General features: G+C 36.7%; 1 protein-coding gene and 1 pseudogene across 25 annotated transcripts in view; one reads left to right on the top strand and one right to left on the bottom strand.

Annotated features, from left to right (window-relative positions):
* RALYL (RALY RNA binding protein like) overlaps positions 1–25,332 on the bottom strand; it is a 728,119-nt gene that overhangs the window by 963 nt on the left and 701,824 nt on the right. The window lies entirely within an intron of this gene.
* LOC129487114 (uncharacterized) lies at positions 979–1,072 on the top strand (annotated as a pseudogene).

Here is a 25,332-nt window from a genome sequence, read left to right as displayed (position 1 = left end):
TGAGAAAATAAAAAAATATTTTAAAATACAGAGATTTGTGTTTCATTGTTGATAGCATGCATATACTGATATGTAAGTTAGATTTTAAGGTTAAACCAGGAAGAATAAAGGAAGAATCAGATATTTAGGAGAAATAATTTTGATGGTAGGTTCTTATGTCCTTTGTTCTAGGCAAATCTGTAATTATTTTCATTTATGGAATGTTATGATTTATTTTAATCCACCTAATTTACTGCCTGAGGTCAGCAATTACTTTTCAACCTGAGCTCTTGTCCAAGTCAAAGGAGGAACCACTTAAAGTTCTAGGCTAGGGAAAGAGATTTCAATGACGCATGAATCTTTGTTGTGCGCCTAACAAGAGTGACCACAGAATACCCCTACTACCAGGCTTTGAACAGTGCTGTCCTAAGCCTTATGCATCTGGGATAGGAGAAAAAGCCAATACAGGTCTTTGATCTGCATTTCACAATCTTGGTTGCAAAAGAAGAAAATCAGAAACATTGAAAGACTTCATGGTGCAACTATGAGTCTGAAGCATTATGTAAGAGCCCAAATTCAATTGGTTGAAGAATTGATTGAAATTGAATACGAAGACAAAATAATGCAAGACTCCATCAGTGGGGAAAATCATGTTATTTATCTTAGAATCCTATCAAGTTCCAGGTCTTTATATTTAGATAAAAAATATTAGACCTACTGTTATCCCATCAACTTCAAAGGTCTTAGGAGTTAGATAGAAAATCTGTGTATGTCTTAAAAGTCAAAGACATGCAAATCAAGGTATCAGTTGGGAAAGGACATGTTGACCTTTTATAAGTAGCCAGAGAATTAGGTAACTTGACTTTATTTATTAAAGCTTTGAAGTCCATGATACAAAGATTATGAAAAAGACTGAGTATGGCAAATGGGTGGTGAGAATTTCTTTGGAAGTTTGCAGCCCCCCAGATTTCATGCCTGGCCAAGACTACTGGTTGAAAGAGACTCAGTGAACATGATGATTGAGTTTTCACACTTGTGTGAGATGTGCCTCCTTCAAACCTTGTTACGATGTTGGCACATTTCCTATCTAACATGAAAAAAAATTAATAAACTGAACTAAAAACGTACGCACTTAATAGTCTTTTCTATAGTAAAACACTTTTAAAAACTTACATCCCTAAGAAAGAAACTTTCATGAATAAGACACAAGTACATTTTTTTTTATTATACTTTAAGTTTTAGGGTACATGTGCACAACGTGCAAGTTAGTTACATATGTATACATGTGCCATGTTGGTGTGCTGCACCCATTAACTGGTCATTTAACGTTAGGTATATCTCCTAATGCTATCCCTCCCCCCTGCCCCCACCCCATAACAAGCCCCAGTGTGTGATGTTCCCCTTCCTGTGTCCATGTGTTCTCACTGTTCAATTCCCACCTATGAGTGAGAACATGCGGTGTTTGGTTTTTTGTCCTTGCGATAGTTTGCTGAGAATGATGGTTTCCAGTTTCATCCATGTCCCTACGAAGGACATGAACTCATCATTTTTATGGCTGCATAGTATTCCATGGTGTATATGTGCCACATTTTCTTAATCCAGTCTATCATTGTTGGACATTTGGGTTGGTTCCAAGTCTTTGCTATTGTGAATAGTGCCGCAATAAACATACGTGTGCATGTGTCTTTATAGCAGCATGATTTATAATCCTTTGGATATATACCCAGTAATGGGATGGCTGGGTCAAAGGGTATTTCTAGTTCTAGATCCCTAAGGAATTGCCACGCTGACTTCCACAGTGGTTGAACTAGTTTACAGTCCCACCAACAGTGTAAAAGTGTTCCTGTTTCTCTACATCCTCTCCAGCACACTTTGCTTCCTGACTTTTTAGTGATTGCCATTCTAACTGGTGTGAGATAGTATCTCATTGTGATTTTGATTTGCATTTCTCTGATGGCCAGTGATGATGAGCATTTTTTCATGTGTTTTTTGGCTGCATAATTGTCATCTTTTGAGAAGTGTCTGTTCATATCCTTTGCCCACTTTTTGATGGGGTTGTTTGTTTTTTTCTTGTAAATTTGTTTGAGTTCATTATAGAATCTGGATATTAGCCCTTTGTCAGATGAGTATATTGCAAAAATTTTCTCCCATTCTGTAGGTTGCCTGTTCACTCTGATGGTAGTTTCTTTTGCTGTGCAGAAGCTCTTTAATTAGATCCCATTTGTCAATTTTGGCTTTTGTTGCCACTGCTTTTGGTGTTTTAGACATGAAGTCCTTGCCCATGCCTGTGTCCTGAATGGTATTGCCTAGGATTTCTTGTAGGGTTTTATGGTTTTAGGTCTAACATTTAAGTGTTTAATCCATCTTGAATTAATTTTTGTACAAGGTGTAAGGAAGGGATCGAGTTTCAGCTTTCTACATATAGCTAGCCAGTTTTCCCAGCACCATTTATTAAATAGAGAATCATTTCCCCATTTCTTGTTTTTGTCAGGTTTGTCAAAGATCAGATGGTTGTAGACATGTGGCATTATTTCTGAGGGCTCTGTTCTGTTCCATTGGTCTATATCTCTGTTTTGGTACCAGTATCATGCTGTTTTGGTTCCTGTAGCCTTGTAGTATAGTTTGAAGTCAGGAAGCATGATGCCTCCAGCTTTGTTCTTTTCGCTTAGGATTGATTTGGCAATGTGGGCTCTTTTTTGGTTCCATATGAACTTTAAAGTAGTTTTTTCCAATTCTGTGAAGAAAGTCATTGGTAGCTTGATAGGGATGGCATTGAATGTATAAATTACCTTGGGCAGTATCACCATTTTCATGATATTGATTCTTCCTACCCATGAGCATGGAATGTTCTTCCATTTGTTTGTATCCTCTTTTATTTCATTGAGCAGTGGTTTGTAGTTCTCCTTGAAGAGGTCCCTCACGTCCCTTGTAAGTTGGATTCCTAGATATTTTGTTCTCTTTGAAGCAATTATGAATGGGAGTTCACTCATGGTTTGGCTCTCTGTCTGTTATGGGTGTATAAGAATGCTTGTGATTTTTGCACATTGATTTTGTATCCTGAGACTTTGCTGAAGTTGCCTATCAGCTTAAGGAGATTTTGGGCTGAGACGATGGGGTTTTCTACATATATAATCATGTCATCTGCAAACAGGGACAATTTGGCTTCCTCTTTTCCTAACTGAATACCCTTTATTTCCTTCTCCTGCCTGATTGTCCTGGCCAGAACTTCCAACACTATGTTGAATAGGAGTGGTGAGAGAGGGCATTCCTGTCTTGTGCCAGTTTTCAAAGGGAATGCTTCCAGTTTTTGCCCATTCAGTATGATATTGGCTGTGGGTTTGTCATAGGTAGCTCTTATTATTTTGAGATACGTCCCATCAATACCTAATTTATTGAGAGTTTTTAGCATGAAGCACTGTTGAATTTTGTCAAAGGCCTTTTCTGCATCTATTGAGATAATCATATGGTTTTTGTCATTGGTTCTGTTTATATGCTGGATTACATTTTTTGATTTGCATATACTGAACCAGCCTTGCATCCCATGGATGAAGCCCACTTAATCATGGTGGATAATCTTTTTGATGTGCTGCTGGATTCAGTTTGCCAGTATTTTATTGAGGATTTTTGCATCGATGTTCATCAGGGATATTGGCCTAAAATTCTCTTTCTTTGTTGTGTCTCTGCCAGGCTTTCTTATCAGGATGATGCTGGCCTCATAAAATGAGTTAGGATTCCCTCTTTTTCTATTGATTGGAATAGTTTCAGAAAGAATGATACCAGCTCCTCCTTTTACTTCTGGTAGAATTTGGCTGTGAATCTGTCTGGTCCTGGACTTTTTTTGGTTGGTAAGCTATTAATTATTGCTGCAATTTCAGAGCCTGTTATTGGTCTACTCAGAGATTCAACTTCTTCCTGGTTTAGTCTTGGGAGGGTGTATGTGTCGAGGAATTTATCCATTTCTTCTAGATTTTCTAGTTTATTTGCATAGAGATGTTTATAGTATTCTCTGATGGTAGTCTGTATTTCTGTGGGATCAGTGGTGATATCCCCTTTATCATTTTTTATTGCATCTATTTGATTCTTCTCTCTTTTCCTCTTTATTAGTCTTGCTAGTGGTCTATCAATTTTGTTGATCTTTTCAAAAAACCAGCTCCTGGATTCATTGATTTTTTTGAAGGGTTTTTTGTGTCTCTATTTCCTTCAGTTCTACTTTGATCTTAGTTATTTCTTGCCTTCTGCTAGCTTTTGAATGTGTTTGCTCTTGCTTCTCTAGTTCTTTTAATTGTGATGTTAGGGTGTCAATTTTAGATCTTTCCTGCTTTCTCTTGTGGGCATTTAGTGCTATAAATTTCCCTCTACACACTGCTATGAATGTGTCCCAGAGATTCTGGTATGTTCTGTCTTTGTTCTCATTGGTTTCAAAGAACATCTTTATTTCTGCCTTCATTTTGTTCTGTACCCAGTAGTCATTCTGGAGCAGGTTGTTCAGTTTCCATGTAGTTGAGCGGTTTGGAGTGAGTTTCTTAAACCTGAGTTCTAGTTTGATTGCACTGTGTTCTGAGAGACAGTTTGTTATAGTCTCTGTTCTTTTACATTTGCTGAGGTGTGCTTTACTTCCAACTATGTGGTCAATTTTGGAATAAGTGTGGTGCGGTGCTGAGAAGAATGTATATTCTGTTGATTTGGGGTGGAGAGTTCTGTAGATGTTTATTAGATCTGCTTGGTGCAGAGCTGAGTTCAATTCCTGTATATCCTTTTTAACTTTCTGTCTCATTGATCTGTCTAATATTGACAGTGGGGTGTTAAAGTCTCCCATTATTATTGTGTGGGAGTCTAAGTCTCTTTGTAGGTCTCTAAGGACTTGCTTTATGAATCTGGGTGCTCCTGTGTTGGGTGCATATATATTTAGGATAGTTAGCTCTTCTTGTTGAATTGATCCCTTTACCATTATGTAATGGCCTTCTTTGTCTCTTTTGACCTTTGTTGGCTTAAAGTCTATTTTATCAGAGACTAGGATTGCAACCCCTGCCTTTTTTTGTTTTCCATTTGCTTGGTAGATCTTCCTCCATCCCTTTATTTTGAGTCTATGTGTGTCTCTGCACGTGAGATGTGTTTCCTGAATACAGCACACTGATGGGTCTTGACTCTTTATCCAGTTTGCCAGTCTGTGTCTTTTAATTGGAGCATTTAGCCCATTTACATTTCAGGTTAATGTTGTTATGTGTGAATTTGATCCTGTCATTATGATGTTAGCTGGTTATTTTGCTCGTTAGTTGATGCAGTTTCTTCCTAGCCTTGATGGTCTTTACAATTTGGCATGTTTTCGCAGTGGCTGGTACCAGTTGTTCCTTTCCATGTTTAATGCTTCCTTCAGGAGCTCTTTTAGGGCAGGCCTGGTGGTGACAAAAATCTCTCAGCATTTGCTTGTCTGTAAAGGATTTTATTTCTCCTTTACTTATGAAGCTTAGTGTGGCTGGATATGAAATTCTGGTTTGAAAATTCTTTTCTGTAAGAATGTTGAATATTGGCCCCCACTCTTTTCTGGCTTGTAGCGTTTCTGCCAGGAGATCCGCTATTAGTCTGATGGGCTTCCCTTTGTGGGTAACCTGACCTTTCTCTCTGGCTGCCCTTAACATTTTTTCCTTCATTTCAACTTTGGTGAATCTGACAATTATGTGTCTTGGAGTTGCTCTTATCGAGGAGTATCTTTGTGGCGTTCTCTGTATTTCCTGAATTTGAATGTTGGCCTGCCTTGCTGGATTGGGGAATTTCTCCTGGATAATATCCTGCAGAGTGTTTTCCAACTTGGTTCCATTCTCCCTGTCACTTTCAGGTACACCAATCAGACGTAGATTTGGTCTTTTCACATAGTTCCATATTTCCTGGAGGCTTTGTTCGTTTCTTTTTTCTCTAAACTTCTCTTCTCACTTCATTTCATTCATTTCGTCTTCCATCACTGATACCCTTTCTTCCAATTGATCGAATCAGCAACTGAGGCTTGTGCATTTGTCATGTAGTTCTCGTGCCTTGGTTTTCAGCTCCATTAGGTCTTTAAGGACTTCTCTGCATTGGTTATTCTAGTTAGCCATTCGTCTAATTTTTTTCAAGGTTTTTAACTTCTTTGCCATGGGTTCGAACTTCCTCCTTTAGCTCAGAGTAGTTTGATGATCTGAAGCTTTCTTCTCTCAATTCGTCAAAGTCATTCTCCATCCAGCTTTGTTCCATTGCTGACGAGGAGCTGCGTTCCTTTGGAGGAAGAGAGATGCTCTGATTTTTAGAGTTTCCAATTTTTCAGCTCTGTTTTTTCCCCACCTTTGTGGTTTTATCTACCTTTGGACTTTGATGATGGTGACGTACAGATAGGGTTTTAGTGTGGATGTCCTTTCTGTTTGTTAGTTTTCCTTCTAACAGTCAGGACCCTCAGCTGCAGGTCTGTTGGAGTTTGCTGGAAGTCCACTTCAGATCCTGTTTGCCTGGGCATCAGCAGTGGTGGCTGCAGAACAGTGGATGTTGGTGAGCCGCAAATGTTGCTGCTTGATCGTTCCTCTGGAAGTTTTGTCTCAGAGGAGTACCCGGCCATGTGAGGTGTCAGTCTGCCCCTACTGAGGGGTGCCTCCCAGTTAGGCTACTCGGGGGTCAGGGACCCACTTGAGGATGCAGTCTGTTCGTTCTCAGATGTCCAGCTGCATGCTGGGAGAACCACTACTCTCTTCAAAGCTGTCAGACAGGGGCATTTAAGTCTGCAGTGGATTCTGCTGCCTTTTGTTTGGTTATTCCCTGCCCCCAGAGGTGGAGTCTACAGAGGCAGGCAGGCCTCCTTGAGCTGTGGTGGGCTCCACCCAGTTCGGGCTTCCTGGCCACTTTGTTTACCTAGTCAACCCTCAGCAATGGCGGGCGCCCCTCCCCCAGCCTCGCTGCCCCCTTGCGGTTTGATCTCTGACTGCTGTGCTAGCAATGAGCGAGGCTCTGTGGGTGTAGGACCCTCTGAGCCAGGCACGGGATATAATCTCCTGGTGTGCCGTTTGCTAAGGCCGTTGGAAAAGCTCAGTATTAGGGTGGGAGTGACCCGATTTTCCAGATGCTGTCTGTCACCCCTTTCTTTGACTAGGCAAGGGAATTCCCTGACCCCTTGTGCTTTCTGGGTGAGGCGATGCCTTGTCCTGCTTCGGCCACGCTGGGTGTACTGCACCCACTGTCCTGTACCCACTTGCCGACACTCCCCAGTGAGATGAGTCTGGTTCCTCAGTTGGAAATGCAGAAATCACCTGTCTTCTGCGTCGCTCACGCTGGGAGCTGTAGACTGGAGCTGTTCCTATTCGGCCATCTTGGCTCCACCCCCACAAGTATATTTTGACACTGTATTTTGTTCTCTTTCTCTCTCTGTTTCTCTCTGTTACTGGCTTTTTCCTTTTCTCCTCCTTCTCTTTCTCCTTACCCAATTTATACTCTACACTGATCACATATATATGAGTTTTGAAAAATGAAAGCTTTATTCAAATGTGTTTCTCATGCAGTTCCAGGTTGTGTTTATGTGCATGGGAAGAGTCAATTTGGTACTTAAGGCACAAAGGTTCAAACTTATTATACAACATAAGTAGACTACTTTTTGTGTGGTGTAAAGGAAGTTTTGACAATGATCAATTAGCAATATGAGAATGAAAAACTTAAAAACTAAAAGTAATCCATAGATGAACACTGATATATGAAAATAAGGTATTACAATGTTTGAATTTTCATAGATATCACTCGTGTGCAAAAAGGAAATAAGGCTATTTATATGATTGCAATTGCACTCTTTCCTCTAAGGCCTCCATTGATCACTTCCTTATTTTAAATGGGAAATGCTAAAAATACTGCAGCAGCTGTGTATGTAAAGCTTGTTAGTCATGGTGTTTCTCCAGGTTAAGTCATGGCAGTTGACATGAATTTAGTACATTCTTAAACCATCCTGCATGTGTCAAAAGAGGTAATGGCTGTTTAGCAACTATTTACTTTGTTAAGATGAAAAAACAACCTGCAGACTTTTTGTGCATAATTCGTTACCCCCAGTATAATTTTTTCTTACACTTTCCTTTGCTTCTTAATTGTAAATAATTACATAAAAATAATTATTGGAGGAAGAAAGGTAGGTTTGAAAATAATTTATTGAAGTCTTCCTTCTTACCATAAAGCTTCAGAGCATTTGAACAAAACAAAAGCTTCATTAACTTTGCATTGTGAAGTAGGTATTATTAACCATATGGTTACAAGTCATGAATATATTTCTCCTTATCAAAAAACAATGGCAAAACATATTCACAAAGCTTTCCATAAAACTTCTAGTATGAGGAAAGGCTGGCTGTTGGCTGTAAAGCCTAGGAGAAAGAGGGCAAACTATGACATTCATATTGCTTTTTTTCTCAAGAAACATAGTCACTTATGGAGCTGATTGGTTTAGTATAATGTAAAACTAATTGTGCTCTCCATCTCTGAATAGTGGGTAATTTATCTACTGGCTGTTTGGTAGCTTGGAAGCTTTTAAAACAAATTCTCCTGATGATGAATGCTTTTTAAACTCTCAATCTCTCCCATTTCTGAAAAACAACAAAGAGAGCTACTCGGATGGGACTGGTTTGTACTGAACCAAGCAATTACTTCTACTTGACAAAGATGAAATGGATAGTATTAGGCCGGGCGCGGTGGCTCACGCTTGTAATCCCAGCACTTTGGCAGGCCGAGGCGGGCGGATCATGAGGTCAGGAGATCGAGACCATGGTGAAACCCCGTCTCTACTAAAAAATAGAAAAAATTAGCCAGGCGTGGTGGCGGGCGCCTGTAGTCCCAGCTACTCGGAGAGGCTGAGGCAGGAGAATGGCGTGAACCCGGGAGGGGGAGCTTGCAGTGAGCCGAGATTGCGCCACTGCACTCCAGCCTGGGCGACAGAGCGAGACTCCGTCTCAAAAAAAAAAAAAAAAAAAAAAAAAAAAGAAATGGATAGTATTAATCTACATGGAAGGCACATTTAATTTTAAACTTTATGCATTACTATATTTGAAATAAAATAGTACAGCAATATATAGAATAAATCCACCTTATTTACAGCTCTGCCCAAAAAATCATAGTTTTAAATAAGTCTTATGACTTCTCCAGTAGCAGGAATGCTTGTTATTTTTGTTCTAATTCAGATTTATAACTAATAAGAAATTAGAGAAACTTACATAATCTATATTTTTAGGGAGCATATATAAATGCCAAAAAGGTGAAAGAAACTGTAGGTAAGATAGGTCACATAACTCTTTATAGAAAACCAAAGTCTTATGAACAGCAATTTGTTGCCACTATGGATCATGTTTCTCGAGTAATTGTTCAGCCATTCACGCTTTTTACAGACAATGTGAATATATCTGGCTTTCACAAATCCCTCATTCTAAATGAGATACAGTTCAATTCAAATTTTTAAGTAACACAAACTAATTCCCAGCACCTACTGTTCATCATAAGTTAAAACTTGTCTTCTGTTAATAAACTCTTAGGAACCAAATTACATTACACTTTTAGGCTCAAATAATCATACCAAAAAACTGTAATGGAATGAAAACCAAAATGAGTAGTAACTTATTGGAATAACTATCAATGGAAGAAACTGCTCCATTAGGTAGTTCTTGGAGGCTGAATTATCTCCATTCCTGAGTTGATGGTCATTTAGAGTGTAGGACAGTGAATCAGAGAACAGAGGGGAGAATCATCTCAGATTTTAACTTTGAAAACAAAGCTTAGATGAGTAACATCTAGTATGTAATTTCCCAACTGGGTGACTACAGCCGATAATTTACCCGCACATTTTAATATAACTAAAAGAGTATAATTAAATTGTTTGTAACACAAAGGATAAATACTTGAATTTAAATTGGGCTAACCCTTGACATTGTCTATAGTGATTCTTGGTTAAGTTGTGACTCTACTGGCAAACTGTATTCCGAACATGCTCACTGCTTTTTTCCCCTGTCTCCATTCCACCTTCTCTTTCCTTATTTCCCTGTCCCTCCTAACTGTTCAGTTTTATAACTCAAACCCATTGTTCTGCCCAATAATTCTCATGTCTTTATCCTATTTTCCATCTGGCTCACAATCATGAAATAAATAAGACCAAGAAACAACAGGGCTTTTTAGCATAGTGGATCACAAACACCCAAATCAGTGGGTTTTGTTATTTCATTCACAAATGGAAACATAAAAAGGCTAGGAAAATCAGCCATTTTCTATAGTATCATAGAGTTTAAGTTACTGTATATGGTATGCTAAGATGTTTTATTTTCTCTCATAAAACTGAAGCTAAACATAAAACAATACTATAAAACAATCATAAAAGGAAAAAGGAAAAAGGAGGAACTTAATGTTAAAATAAATTTAACTTTATTTGCCAAATCTACAGAAACTTTTCCTATAAGTATTACAAAGTGACTGTCAAACTTTTGCATCATTCATGTTTTAGTTTAGTTTATAAGATTGATTTATAGACACAGTATAAAGAGCTTTTGATTTCAAATTGAAAACAGTATACCAACATCAATTATAATTAGAACTACCATATTCTTTATGGATATTTGGTTTGGGATGTGGTTTACTGTGTTAGTCTGTTTTCATGCTACTAATAAAGACATACCTGAGACGGGGTAATTTATAAGGAAAAAGGTTTTAATGGATTTACAGTGCCACGTGGCTGGGGAAGCCTCACAATCATGGCAGAAGGCAAGGAGGAGGAAGTCAGGTCTTACATGGATGGCAGCAGGCAAAAAGAGAGAGCCTGTGCAGGAAAACTCCCCACTATGGCACCATCAGATTTTATGAGACTTATTTACCATCACAAGAACAGCACAGGAAAGATGTGCCCCCATTACTCAGTTACCTCCAACCAGAACCCTTCTACAATACTTGGGCATTCAAGATGAGATTTGGGTGGGGACACAGCCAAACCATATCACTTACCATATGTGATTTTAAAAAAAGGACCTTCTTTTTCAGAGTTAATGACATCATTTTCTCTGTCTAATTACTGCTGTCTTTAATGAAGACGTTAGTGCAGTAATAGTTTTAACATCTAGACACACAGATCATTTGTGTTTCTGGAGTACATTTCATTTAACTGAAATCACACATGATTTTCAAATAAGATTCTATTTATTTTGGATTCTACAGGAACAATTTTTTTAGTTTGATAAGATGTAATGATGTCAAGAACCATAATGATGTCTTCAGAACTGTAACTCCAGAAGCATCAGAGAACCAGAGTGGTTCAGTGGTGAAGCTGGTGATTAGTATCATACAGTGATCTTGTCTAACCTTGCAAAGAGAGCAGCAGTGCCTTTTACAGTAATCATGGCCAATGAATATGTAGCTTTGTCTTGTCTGTCTCGAATGATACAGAACTCTTAAAGCAGCTTGCTCTATTTGTAGATAATCATGGTTAGAAAAGAATTTGTAACATTGAGTCTAAATCAGCTAAATGACTGAACTATTTATTAATATTAAGCCAAAAATCTAGAGAGTATGACTATCCGTAAGATAGCCAGGCAGAATGTGAGAGATATTGAAGTATCAGTGGGTTTTGAGCTATCAGCTATAAATTCAGGTGAGATCTTCTAAGATGGCAAGAGAGAGTAAGGCAGAAAGCAGCTCCAGTGGGAGGTGGGTTGGTTTTAGAAAGAACATTAAAGACAGCTGAGTTACCTAGCTAAGGCTCCCTTAATTCCCTCCAGATAGACTATGCAGTCTCTATCATTAGAGTGTAGAAATGGGTGTTTAGGATCTGGAACTGGGCTAAGCTTGTGGGCATGGGTGACAATCATCATAATGACACATTCGTATAGTAGGTGGAAGTTTATAAAAATAGTTTATATGTATATTTTCATTTGGTTTCTGTTATAAATCAGTGAGGTAGGTTCTTGGGCAAGAATCGTCCTCAGATTGATTATTAGTTCTTGTATCAGAGAATGAATGATTTGCCTCTATGCCCAGACTAGAGCTTTCTCTAATATTCTGTTCTGATCAATTGTGGGAAGAAGCATTGTAGTGAGGGAGCCTGGGCACACCACTAATTACAGCACAGATATCTTTATGTGAAAATACACAGCCTCATAATGAGTAGGAGATAAGGGATGGAATTAGTGGAAACATATTAGGATTTTCCCATAAACTTCTACCTGCTTTTCCCTGATTTGTAGTAGTTCTGCCTAAAATTTTTTTTAAGTTCTGTTTTTAACTAATTAAAAATCATTTTAATTAAGAACGTGTTTTAGGCATTTGTCTGAAAAAGACCTTTTATGTTGTCAAACTGATTAGGTAAAAAGAACAATTAACTTTATAGTAAAATTATTGGGAGTTACATAATTTTATTTAAAATGTGTAAAAATTTAATTAAATATTCAAAAACTTTAGTCACATTGCTTGGATGTTCTCTTACACATATGTTAACATTTCTCTTATTCCAAATGTACTCTGATACTTTCTGAAGATAATGGTGACTGTATTTTGAGTGTTTCTGGATCACTGACAATCATATTTAACTAGTTGCATTGATAGATTATAGTAGTTTTATTTGGCACATAATTTATGTTTGATCATGCATTGATTTTTCATTTTTCATACTAATTATGTAGTGTCTAAAAATTATTTACTCCCAATGCTGGAAATGATAATGATAATTTTAGGAGAGTACTCTAAATTGCCTAAGTTAATGCTAGTGCAAAAAGCCAAGTGCTGATTAATGCTAAGATTATGAACTTTGAAATTTCACACATTTGACTGCTTTCCACAGTTCCTTATGGGATTAATTTTAGCACCACAAGTACTACAAGTAGAAATATTTAAAAAATCATTTTATATCCAACAGAAAAATGTGATTTGGAATTAATTGCTTTACAGGGATAATTTTAAAAGCCCTTTGAAAACATATAGTTAACTCATAATTATTCTGAATAGCTGGGGGAAAGGTTGTCATGGTTGTTTAACAATTTTCATTTGATTAAATTTACTGTATACACATTTAAAGATTATAATAAAATGACTTCACTTTTAAAATTGCATAAAACTAATCTGACAGTAAGTGAAATAGTATGGTGAAAAAAATACACTATTATCCTATACATAACCCCCCCTTTTTTAAATCAGTGTATTTGGGAAACATAGTTAATTTAAAAAAAGCCACTTAAAGCTTTGTAATATTACGAAAACACTTTTAACACTCAAAGTATGCTGGATATAATACAATACTGGATAACTCAGAATTTCAGAGTCTTGTAGTACCTTCTATTTCATGTTTATAAAATAATTTCCAGAATTATAACAGATGTAGAAGGAATTAGAAATTGGGTTTAATTTGTCTTATGAATGATCATGCCATATCCTCTGCAGGTTACTTTTTGAAATAGATTTCGGATACCAACTCACTTACCTATGTTTTCCTTTATTAATTATATGAGAATACAGAACTTAGAAAAATCATCAGTTATATGATTATCCTGGTATAGATCAAGATAAACATTAGAGCATTTTTATTCAATAAATTATTGAAATAATTCAGTAAAAGTTGAATTCTCTCCTAGATTTTTGTGAACAAATCTGTTCCCAAATAAGAAAACAAACTTAATTGGAAGGGCTTTTTCCTTTATAATCAGATTCCTCTAATAAGCCACATGTTATAGACCTGAACACAATGTTCTAACATCATCTGTTCATTGGGATTTGATTGGGGTAATCCACAAGACTCATGATCACCAGACTGTACTTTGATAAAGAGGAAGGGCGCTGTGTTTGCCTGGCTTTCTTTCTGTTGTATCATCTACACCTGGCATTACTTGCCGAGCAAACAAGGTATGGTGTTACTTAGTGTATATGTGTATCTATCTATCTATCATCTATCTATCTATCTATCCATCCATCCATCCATCTATCCATCCTGGGTCTGCACTGTACATCCAAAACTAAATTATTTATACTGTATTTCATAAATGCTCATTTTAATGAAGAGAATCCTGAGACACAAAGCAAGTCACTTCACAAATGCTCATTTTAATGAAGAGAATCCTGAGACACAAAGCAAGTCACTTGACCAGGGTCTTACTGAAGGTGATCAAATAAATCCAGCACACAATCACATATTTCTGCACTTACCTGAGGGTCACATTAAATAAATACTTGATTTGAAATAAACATGACAGAATATTGATGCTTTTGTGTGAAAGTTGGCAATGACATGTTCCCAACAAACCTTCCTCTAAAAACATGGGTCCTTGGTGGGAGTTACTTTTAGATTTACTTTGGGCACTGGGAACTATTTTGATTAGCAGAGTTTTGGCAAATGAGTGTTAGGAAGCCAATGGGGGCAAGCGTCTTTTGCACTGTTTTGGAGATCCTCTTCTGCTAACGATATCAGCAAGTGAAAGAGCACAGGGAATTAGCTTCTGGGTCACAAAGAAGAATTGTGAATATTTACTTGCATATGTGCGCATAACTTTAATAAACTTTAAATAAACATTATTGACTTTTTTAAGGGGGTGATGAGCAATGCTTTTTTGAAACTGGATTTCTGTATTTTTTTCTTCTACGTAATCAGGAATATATATTTTTGGTCTTAGTCTCTGGTTCCTAGCACAGAGCTCCTAAAACCCTTATAATTTCCTAAATGATAAGGGTGATAGGAGCATCTTTCATTATAGTACTTGGTTTTTGTACAGAGCTTCTGGAATTCTTGTAATTTCTTAAGTGATAGCAGTATCTTTTGTTATTCATAACAAGCCCTTTGCTCTCACTTGAGTTTATGATGATGAGGTGACTTAGGGTAAGACCCCTAGATAGTCTCAAGACAGTGTTGGTCTCCAGAAAGACTGAGTGATTAGAGGGTTTGAACTTTCAGCCCCACCCACTGACCTCGAGGAAAGTGAGAGGTGCTGGAGCTTAAGTGCTATAAAACTCTTGAACATGAAATTTAATGAGCTTCTCACTTGGTGAAAATAGCCACATGCCAGGAGGAGGGTGCATACCAACTCCACTGGGACAGAAGCTCCTGTGCTCAAAACCCTTCCAGATCTTACCTTATGTATCTCTTTATCTGGCTGTTCATCTGTATTGTTTATAATTTTTTTACATAATAAACCAGTAAATATAAGTGAAGTGTTTCCCTGAGTTCTGTGAGCCATCCTAGCAAAATATTGAACACAAGGAGGGGGTACATGGGAACCTTGATTTATAGCCAGTAGGGCACAGCACAGGTAAAAAGCTGGGACTTGCACTGGTACATGAAATGGGGGAGTGGGAAGGGTAGTCTTGTGGGACTGAGTTCTTAACCTATGGGTTCGGATGCTATCTCCAGATAGATACTGTGAACTGAATCAACTATAGGACACCCAGTTGGTATCCACTGGAGAATAGCTTGCTGTGTGGGGAAACCCCTCTACCACCACATTTGGTCATAGAAGTGTTCCGTGTTGTGAGAATACAATAGAAGATATCAGTGTATTTTTTCATCAAGCCTTCTTATCTCTGTGCTCTATCAATAGCTGCATACCTATAAAGTATTAATAATAGCTAATAGTCATTGAATATTTCAATGTAATTGACTCATGGATTGGATCTGTTTGGGTTATGAAAAGATATAACCAGTTTTATTACTTATATAGAAAATATCATATCTTGCATAGGAATAAAAAATTAGTGATATGGCTGAACCTTTCAAAAGCATATTCTAGTCAATGGATAGTTGCTAGTTGAACTTTCTGGTGGGGAGAGAAGGAAATTAAGCCTCAGATTTCCTATTCTGTCATCTTGCTCATGTCATTCTTTTTGGCTAAAGTTTTCAATCTAATATATCAATACTTCCAGATATAGTTACTCTCTTTAAGTTGATAGAAACAACTCAAAGAAAAATCTATTTGTTGCTTAGTATCAGTAAATAATGAAGATCAAACATGCCTATGAATATCAGAAAATGAAATATATCTTAAATTTTGAAATCATTTAAAATTCTGGGTAAAGTTTTAGAATAATTGGGCCTTATCTCAAAGTTATTAGTTTTCATATAAATATCATAAAATTTCAGGTGATTTAAATTTGTATTATTAATATTATTTTTCCTATAGAAAAGGTAAATGATTTAAAAAAAACATGATATTTTATATTTTACAGGAACAAAGATTGATTCTCTGGCACACAGGTAAGTTTCAGAGGACTGAAGTGCAATCAGAGTACTGAGGTGAGAAGCTATGCACATGATTATATAAAGAGCATTTTCAAGTGATTTTTAGATGTAATTAATTTTTATGTAGAATTCATACTTATCTCTTATATATATTTTTACTTTATAAACTTTTTAGCCCTTAACATCATCATTGATGGTAACAGATTTTTTGTTTTGAGATTTGAAATCTGTCTCATTTAGACATAATAACATGACACCTATCAGCGTAATTAATTATGAAATGTTTATGTGACTTTCTGTATTTTAGGTGCCCCTGTTGATATTAGATCACTTAGTTTAAGCATAACATCTTACAGCCCAAGACTTTGACAGCATGACTAACAGAGTAGAATAAGTAGATCTTTCTCTGACATCTTTTTCTTTATTTCCAGTTTTTATTTGAAAAAAGTTTCTCATTTTTCCAAGGTGACAGTACAAATAGAACCATGCCATGTTTAGAATGTACATATGGAACTTCATATACCATCCTGCTTCATGTTTGATTGTAATTGCAAGTGTCATGAAAAATGTTTTTCTCTTGATCCAAAGCATTGTGTAGGTGTGCTAAGGGGGCATGTTATAACTTGCATACCCTGGGTGCCTCTCTACTCTGACACAGCCTCTTTCTCTGTCCGTCCTTTTCTGAACCTCATTTGTTATTAAAATCTAATTAGCTATTGTTTGAAACAAAGTATGAGTGTCTGATTCTCTAGGTTAAAGTGGGAGATGAGGACCTGTTAGTTAATTGTTAGAGAACACCAAACTGAAATTTTCTCCTTAATATACCTGGGTTCTTTAAATAGTTTTGTCACTGCTTTTTCCTTGGCAGTAAGACTTTGAGGCTTAACTTAGTTAAAAACTTACATGTACTGAGGGCTTACTATATGTCAAGCCCCCTTTTAAGTACTTTAAATATTTTTTTCCATTTAATATTCACATCAGCACCACAAGGGAAGTGTCATCATTATACTCATATTATAGATTAAAAAACTGAGGCACAGAGAGGTAAGAGAGGTAAGTCATTTGCTCAAGTCACATAAGTCTTCATATTTGGCTGTAACTAACCCAGTGCTTTGTTCATACAGCCTTTATTTCTTACCATTGTGTGTCATACACTCTCTCCCATTTACAGCAATTTAGGTCATGCCTAAGCTCTCAACATCATTGTTACCCAAATAGTAATACTATTATATTTAGTCGCTAATGCTCAACTACTTCTGTGTTATATAAGTAGGAGGTTTATTCAAAATTATTTGTATCTATTTCAGTATTTTTGTGGTAATTTCTTCCTATTCCCTTTGGACAAACTCTATGGTATTAATTAGGAATGTTGAGACCTTACGTCCTTTGAAAGGCAATAACAGGCTTGTAAAGAGATATTTATTGAACTATCTCAGGAACATTTGGGCACTAGCCTGGCAGCTTCTCTACAATCAACTTGCTCTATAGAAACAAATGTGTATACAATATTTATGACTTCAAGTGTTCTTTTCATTGTGTGTGTCATAAGCTTTCCTTGTTAAAAATGAGGACATCTGAGAAGGCAATATCCTATTTTGATGGAAATCATTAGACATGTCACAGATAGAGCCCAGGTGAGGGCATCCCGGTTGTCAGCAGTGGCTAGTGACCCAGAGGGCCATCTGCCTGCTGAGATCCTCAGGGATTTGGAATACATGGCATGGAAATGCTATCTCACTTTTAACAATTCTGGGATATCAAACTCTGTAAAATGCGGGGTACTTTTCCAATGTGATCTAACAAGTCAATCTGCATGCAGAGTTTCTTCCAACTTCAAGTAGAAAATCGTGCAAAAAAAAAAAAAATGCTGGAGGGTGACATCCAGTCAGAATATCATTCAGTGGCATCATCTTGTCAAGCATGAAATGCACATCAGCAGGATTGAGCTCTGCATTTCCTGGGGATTTTGGGGAGGTGTACACACTGCTAGGGCTGCCCAATATATTGTTATACGGGAAGATTCATTAAAAATATTGACATAGTGAAAGGATATCTGCATTCTCATATTTATTTTGGCATTATTCACAATAGTCAAGCTGTAGCGTCTACCTGAGTGTCTAACAATGGGTGAATGGATAAAGAAAATGTGGCATACATACACAATGGAATACTATTCAGTCTTAAGAAAAGAAGGAAGGACTGGCTTTTATAACGCCATGGATAAGCCTGGAAGACATTACGTTAAATGAAATAAGCCAGGCACAGAAAGACAAATACTGAATGTTCTAACTTCTATGTGGAATCTAAAACAGAGGTAGGAAGCAGAGAGTAGAATGGTGGTTACGAGAAGCTGGGAGGTGAGGGAAATGTGGAGATGTTTGTCAAGGAGTACAAGGTTTCAGTTAGAGAGGAGGAGTAAGTTTTTTGAGATCTATTGCACAGTATGGTGACTATAGTTAATAACAGTGCAATGTCTATTTCGAAATTGCTAAGATAGTAAATTTCAAATGTTCTCATCACAAAAATTGATAACTATTTGGGGTGATGAATATGTTAATTAGCTTGATTTAATCATTCTACATATGTATACATACACTGTAACATCACTTTTTACCCCTGAAGTATATGCAATTATAATTTATCAATATACAATAAAATATAAACATTGACTCATGTAATGAGAACATTGCTCTTCCAGTTCTTTGGATTGCATTAATGAGAAAGTTTATGTTTGTGTCAGTCTTAACATTTCTCTAATACTGTTTATTCTTTTTCATGAGAGAAAGAGAGAATGAGAGAGAAACAGGAGAGGACAGCAGGAACACAAGGTTTTTGGGTCACAAATATCAAGGTTTTTTTAAAAAATTTTGTCCTTTCATTATATTTATTTTAAATATTTCTCCTACTTATGAAAAGAGATACTTGGTTTTTCATTTATTAGAGTGAACTAAAGTTTAGTGTTAAAGATACACTTATTTTAAATAATGAGGTAATTTAATAAATAAGTAAGAAATAGTACCACTGATGCATAGATTTGGCACAAACCAAAAGGGTACTATACAAATCAAAATTAATAAAATTTGTGAAAACTCTAATACAATGAAAATATCTAAGGGTGTTAGAATCTTACAGACCCTGACTGAAGGTTGATTCTGCCTCTTATGAGCAGTGTGAGCTTGGGGAATTTATTTAATCTTTCTAAAATCAGTTATTTGTGAAATAGCTACTCCTCAAAGTTATTTTAGGCAATAATGACATGACATATATAAAAAACTCAGCATTGTTCCTGGAAGGTAGTGAAAATGGAAACAGTACTGCTTTCTTTCCCTGTTTCTTCCTGACTTGGAATAAAATAAGAATCCTCTCAGTTTTTTACTGTTTGTGTGTGTGTGTGTGTGTGTGTGTGTGTGTGAACGCTGTATCTTATTTTCTCAGATTTCTGCCTTTTTAAAGATGAGCTGTTTTCCACATTTTTGAAACAACTAAGGCCCAAAGTGATTCCAGAACTTGTTCAATTCACACAGCTTTAAATAGCAGGGGTAGGTATTATTTCCAGTAGACTACAGGCTAGGAAGGTTTACTTTTAGGAAATGTTACTTACTATTATTAAAATGTATTCCTAAAACTGTGGCAAGACAGAAAATATCAAATATGCATAAGGTTCCTGGGATACTTATCAGATTCCAGGTGAAAAGAATTCTTATCAGGTTTCCAAAGGCCTGAACTTTCATTTCATCTCAGGCTATCCTGGAGCAGGCTACCCGGAGCTTGTGATTTTCCATATTCAGAGACATTCTAAAGACAGTGAAGGTTTAGAAGGGAAGATCCTTAGGCAGAGCAAGGCTGATAGTGCAGCGTGGTTGTGCTGGTGAGAGATTTAATGAGTGGAGAACCAGCTGGGCACAGTCCTGGCTGGTGGGTGACAAAGGTGCACCATGCAAGGGACTGAGCTAGAGGATGCCTCTTTGCAACTTGAATGCTACCTGGATAAAATCTTTGTGACAGTCCATGAAAATGTACTTTTTTTTTTTAATGAATTAACTTCCAGAATATGGGGCAAGAATTGTAAAAGGTCAGCAACATTTTGGCAATAAATCTCTTTTCCACTGTGATTTTGTCTGTTGAGCTATGAAAAAAATTGGGGAAGAAAAGTGCCCCACTTTCTTTTCTTTCAATTTCAGATTAAATGAAATGTGTTCATACCTGTTGCCATTTCTTTTGTCACAGATTATTAGATTCAGTGTAGCTCGAGCAGGTATACCATTAGTTTCCAGAAATACTGCTGTTAATGACTTTCTTAGCTTGTTCAAGCACAAGTTTCCTGCCCTGGTATTTATCGAATGAACATTGTCTTTTATCTATTCATTTATTTTTATTCTGTTTTCAGAGTTTTTATGGCTCATCATACTCAATATTTTAAAAAATAGCTAGAAAAAAATCATTAAAGTCCTGTGCCTGTGAAACACTGGGAAACGAATCCATTATATTTGTATTTGGAGCATTAAAAAAATAAACTTGAAAAGAATTTCTAGCTATTTGGCAGATAAAATACTTAGGCCACAAAAGTTCAACAACCTCTGGAAAAGGCAGTGAGAGGTCAGCATTTACAGTTAATTACCTTTTTCCAGAAAAGTCTATTAATCTATTCAATAAATACAATGTAGAGGAATTGGCTTGTGTAATATGTATTCACTTTATCTAACACTTTACTTGAATGAATTGCTGGATGTCTCTAAGAAATAAATAGCTTCTGGTATTTCTGTATAGAATATTTTACGTATTCAAAACATTTTAGGTTTAGAATGTAAAAGACACACAACTAAAGGTTCCAGTGTTTTTATAGATTGTAGGAAACAGGAATATTACTATCATGTAGCTCTGTAAGAAATAAATGAGGATAATTAAAAAAATAGTATGCATAATTGCTTGAACCCGGGAGGCGGAGGTTGCAGTGAGCCGAGATTGCACCACTGCACTCCATCCTGGGTGACAGAGCAAGACTGTCTCAAAAAAAAAGAAAAAATAGTATTCATATAATGGTAGTGCCAGAAAATCAAGGAATAGAACATTGTCGTGTCAGGAATCCAAAAATTCATTGTTTAATAGGATAAAAAGAATTACTTTTATGTGTATTCTTAGAATACAAAGATAAGTGGAGAAATTGGAATGCTTGCACACTGTTGGTGGGAATGCAATATAATGCAGCCACTCTGGAAAACAGTATGGAGGTCCCCCTCTCCCCAAATAAAAAGAGAACTATCAGATGACCCAGCAATCCCACTACTGTGTGTTTATCCAAAGAAATTGAAATTAGGATCTCAAAGAGTTATGTGCACTCTTACACTCATTACAGCACTATTCAAAATCACCAAGTTGTAGAAATAACCTAAATGTCCACTGACGGATGGATTTTGTAAAATGTGGTATATACGTTCAAGGAAATATTATTCAGCCTTAAAAAAGAAGGAAAATCTGTAATGTGTAACAACATGGATGAACCTTGAGGAGATTATGCCGAGTGATAGTAAGACAAATACTGCCTGATTCCACTTACATGAGGTATCTAAAATAGGCAAATTTGTAGAATCAAAGAGTGAAATGGTAGTTACCAGGGGGCAGAGAGAAATGAAGGTGTTGCTAATCAATGGGCATAAAGTTTCAGTTAAGCAAGATGAATAAATTCTGGAGATCTGCTGTACAACATTGTATAGTCAACAATACTGTATTGTACCCTTAAATGTTTTAAAGATGGTAGATCTCATGTTAAGTGTTCTTCCATTCAGTCTCTATTCACTGGCAGACAATTCTCCCATTTAAAAACTAAACAGTTACGTCATAAGAAAATTGGGTGGAATATGCACGTAACATGCCACAGTGAACAGAGGCAACTTTAGAAACCAGAAAGGGAATAAAAAAAAAGTGTGGTTAAAATTTTATGAGTCTAAATGATGTTTCCATGGTTACAGTGCCATTTTTTAGGATTACTTTTAACCAATGCAGTTTGTAGAGTCTTTACATTTTCCCATAAACTGGAGGTAATTCTAGTCAAAATGATACTTTAAAAGTCAAATGAAGCAACTCTACAACCACTAGACAACCAGTGAATTATTTCTTTCTCATGAGTGGCTAACAGAAAATGGAGTATTTTTGAACATATGTAATAAGTTTCTTTAAGCATACTCATAAGCATGTGCTCACATATTTTGAAATTATTTTCTTGTAGAAATTAATTCTTTTGGTTCTCTTATGTTTACATTATTTGCTCAAATTACATTTTACCTCTTACAAAAATTGTGTAAATATTAGCATTAAAAATCACATTGTTTTAATACTAGTTTCTTTAAACCTAGAAATTTAGAAAGCACAGGTCAATTAGCGATGGTTAACAAAATTTACCTTGTGCTCATATTTCTATCTTATCTTAATAAGTCCTCTATTTACAATATCTATCATATCATTTATTTTTTTCAGTGAATTACAAATAGACCTTTTAATGGACAAGTCTGAATTTAAATAACAATGAGGCTTAACAATGGACACTGAAGTAAAAATGAATTTAATACTCTGGTCATATTCCACTGTATTAGTTTTATAGAATATGTTCAGGTTGAATAATACATTTTAGAATGTGAATCTTGGATATGTTTTAGAATATAATCGGCAATTTGAGAATGAAGCGGCCTGCCTGCAACCCTTTCTCCCCAAAAGAGGTTTTTTTCTTTCTTATTCACTTCCTTTTACTCAGCCCTTCCTTACGATGGTGCCTGAGTACAGTAATCATTTAATAAGTATTTCCTGGCTGAGTGAATAAAAATGGCATTAAGAGCAAAATACATATCTAGACTAATTATTATTCTGTTGCATAAAACTCTTAATGTCACTAAGATCATTTTTCCAATAGCTTTTGCCCTTTGGAATTTGGGAATAATTTACAAGAAGGGAAAGACTTGTTTGCCTCTCAGAATCTTAGAAGAGTTTATTGATTAATAAATTTGGCTTGGCATCATAGAACTACAATATGGGTTTGGCCCACCCTACACAAAAATAGGCATTCTGGGCAAACTATGTGCAAGGCTATTTAAGAACCCTATGTTACTGATACTGGTATGTAGCATCTTACTCATCCTTATAGAACAATGGGAGTTACCTCCTGGGCAGGCAGAAGATGCCACTTCTCCCCGATAGAACTCCCTCATATGTGTGTGTGTTCAGTCACCTGCCTGTAAGTGGTCTAGTCTATCTCTCTGTGTTTAGGGCAATGTGAGGAGACTAAGGTACCAAAGGGTGAAGATTAGGGTTGGGGATGGGGTGGGATTCAAAAGACCAAAATACAAAGATCTAGAATTTGTGGTCAGAGTATTTATGGCTAAATAATGACAAACCCTTCTCTTTAAATAAGATAATTATGTATCATCTGTTTTATCTTGATTAATTCCTTTCTTCTTAGTATTCCCATATAAATGAAAATAACTTCCTCCAAATTTGAAATCACTGCAACTTTTCTCAGCAATGTCAAATGATTTGGTGTTACACTATACCCCAGCTCAACAGAGAATACCTCAAAAGAGTGTCTTGATGTGAGATACAAGATTACTAATAAAATATTCTAGACTTTTAAGACCATAAAGGTTACAAGGGGTATGCATAAACACCATAATCAAATCATTAAAAAAATAGAGTCTCGCTGTGTTGCCCAGGCTGGTCTCGAACTCCTAGGCCCAAGTGATCCTCCCACTTTGGACTCCCAAAGTATTGGATTACAGGCATGAGCCACCATGCCTGGCCACGAAATCATTTTAAGTTTTTTCTTTCAATGTTACTAAAACTTCCTATAATTGGCATGTCCACTAAATTTTGTTACTTGAGGAAAATAGTAAGTTTGACATACAAAATCCCATAGCAGGGATTTTCATAAACATGATCCTATTTAATCTTTTCAGTAACCCAAAAAAACTTCCTTTAACAGATATGGAAGTGAGCCTCAGAGACTCAGTGATTTGGCTTGTTCATCTGAACCTGAAACCCAAATAACTGAATCGCTAAATGTATATCTGCACTTTGTAAGGGCAAATGGAAACGATTTTCTCCATTATAAAAGGCCAAGACACTGACTTCCCATTTCCCCATTCTTAGAGTGTCTATTTGGAGACCTGGTGAATCTGTGTCCTTCCTCCTACCTTTGACATCAAAATAAATTTTATTAGGGATTAAGCCCATTCTCCAATGATTACAATGTAGACACATGATATAGCTTGAATATGTGTTCTCCGTCCAAATCTCATGTTGAATTGTAATCCCCAGTAATGGAGGTGGGATCTGGTGGGAGATGATTGGATCATGGGGGAGGATTTCTCATGAATGGCTTAGCACCATCCTCTTGGTGCCATTCTCACAATGGTGAGTGACTTCTTGTGAGATCTGTCTGTTTAAAAGTGTGTGGCACCTAGCTCTCTCTTGCTCCTGCTCTGGTCATGTGACCTGCATACTCCTGCTGCATCTTCTGCCATAATTATACTTCTGGGGCCTCCTCGGAAGCTAAGGAGATGCCAGCATCATGCTCCCTGTACAGCCTGCAGAACTGTGAGCCAGTTACACCTCTTTTCTTTGTAAGTTACCCAGTCTTAGGTATTTCTTTATAGCAATGTGAGGATGGCCTAACACATCTCCAAGATTGTGAGTCAAATAACCTCTGGATATGTGATGATGTTGAATTTTATGTGAACCTCATTAGGATAGTTAAGAAACCCTTTGTTCTGGGAAATGGCTTACTGCAAAGAACCATCCTTCTCCAGTTGATTTAGATAACACTCACATCTGCTTATTTACCTATGATAAGGCCAGACAGATCCTCCAAATTCCCACTCTTGCCCTCATACATGACTAACTGAACTATTTTGTCTCCATTGGTCAATGAGAACAAAATGCTTATTAATCAAATAAGAGTCTCTCCTTCTCCCAGGACCCCAAACTTCAGTCCATCCTTAGCCTGAGCCAGCATCCATCCCCTCTTTAAGGGCCCTCCCGGAAATTATGCTGGCTTCAGGGTAAAACATCCTCTGATATATTTACTCAGTATGCCAGTCTTTCATCCCACTTCTCCACCCTGGGTTCTTTCTAATTTTGTTTACTCCCCTCAACCTTTTGCCTAGTACTTGAGATGCTTGCAGATCTCATGGCCAAAG

This window comes from Symphalangus syndactylus, chromosome 7 (genome assembly GCF_028878055.3).
Source record: "Symphalangus syndactylus isolate Jambi chromosome 7, NHGRI_mSymSyn1-v2.1_pri, whole genome shotgun sequence".
In the NCBI taxonomy this organism is placed as follows: Eukaryota; Metazoa; Chordata; class Mammalia; order Primates; family Hylobatidae; genus Symphalangus; species Symphalangus syndactylus.
Note: the sequence above shows the minus strand (reverse complement) of the source record. Positions and strands in the feature narration are given on the sequence as shown.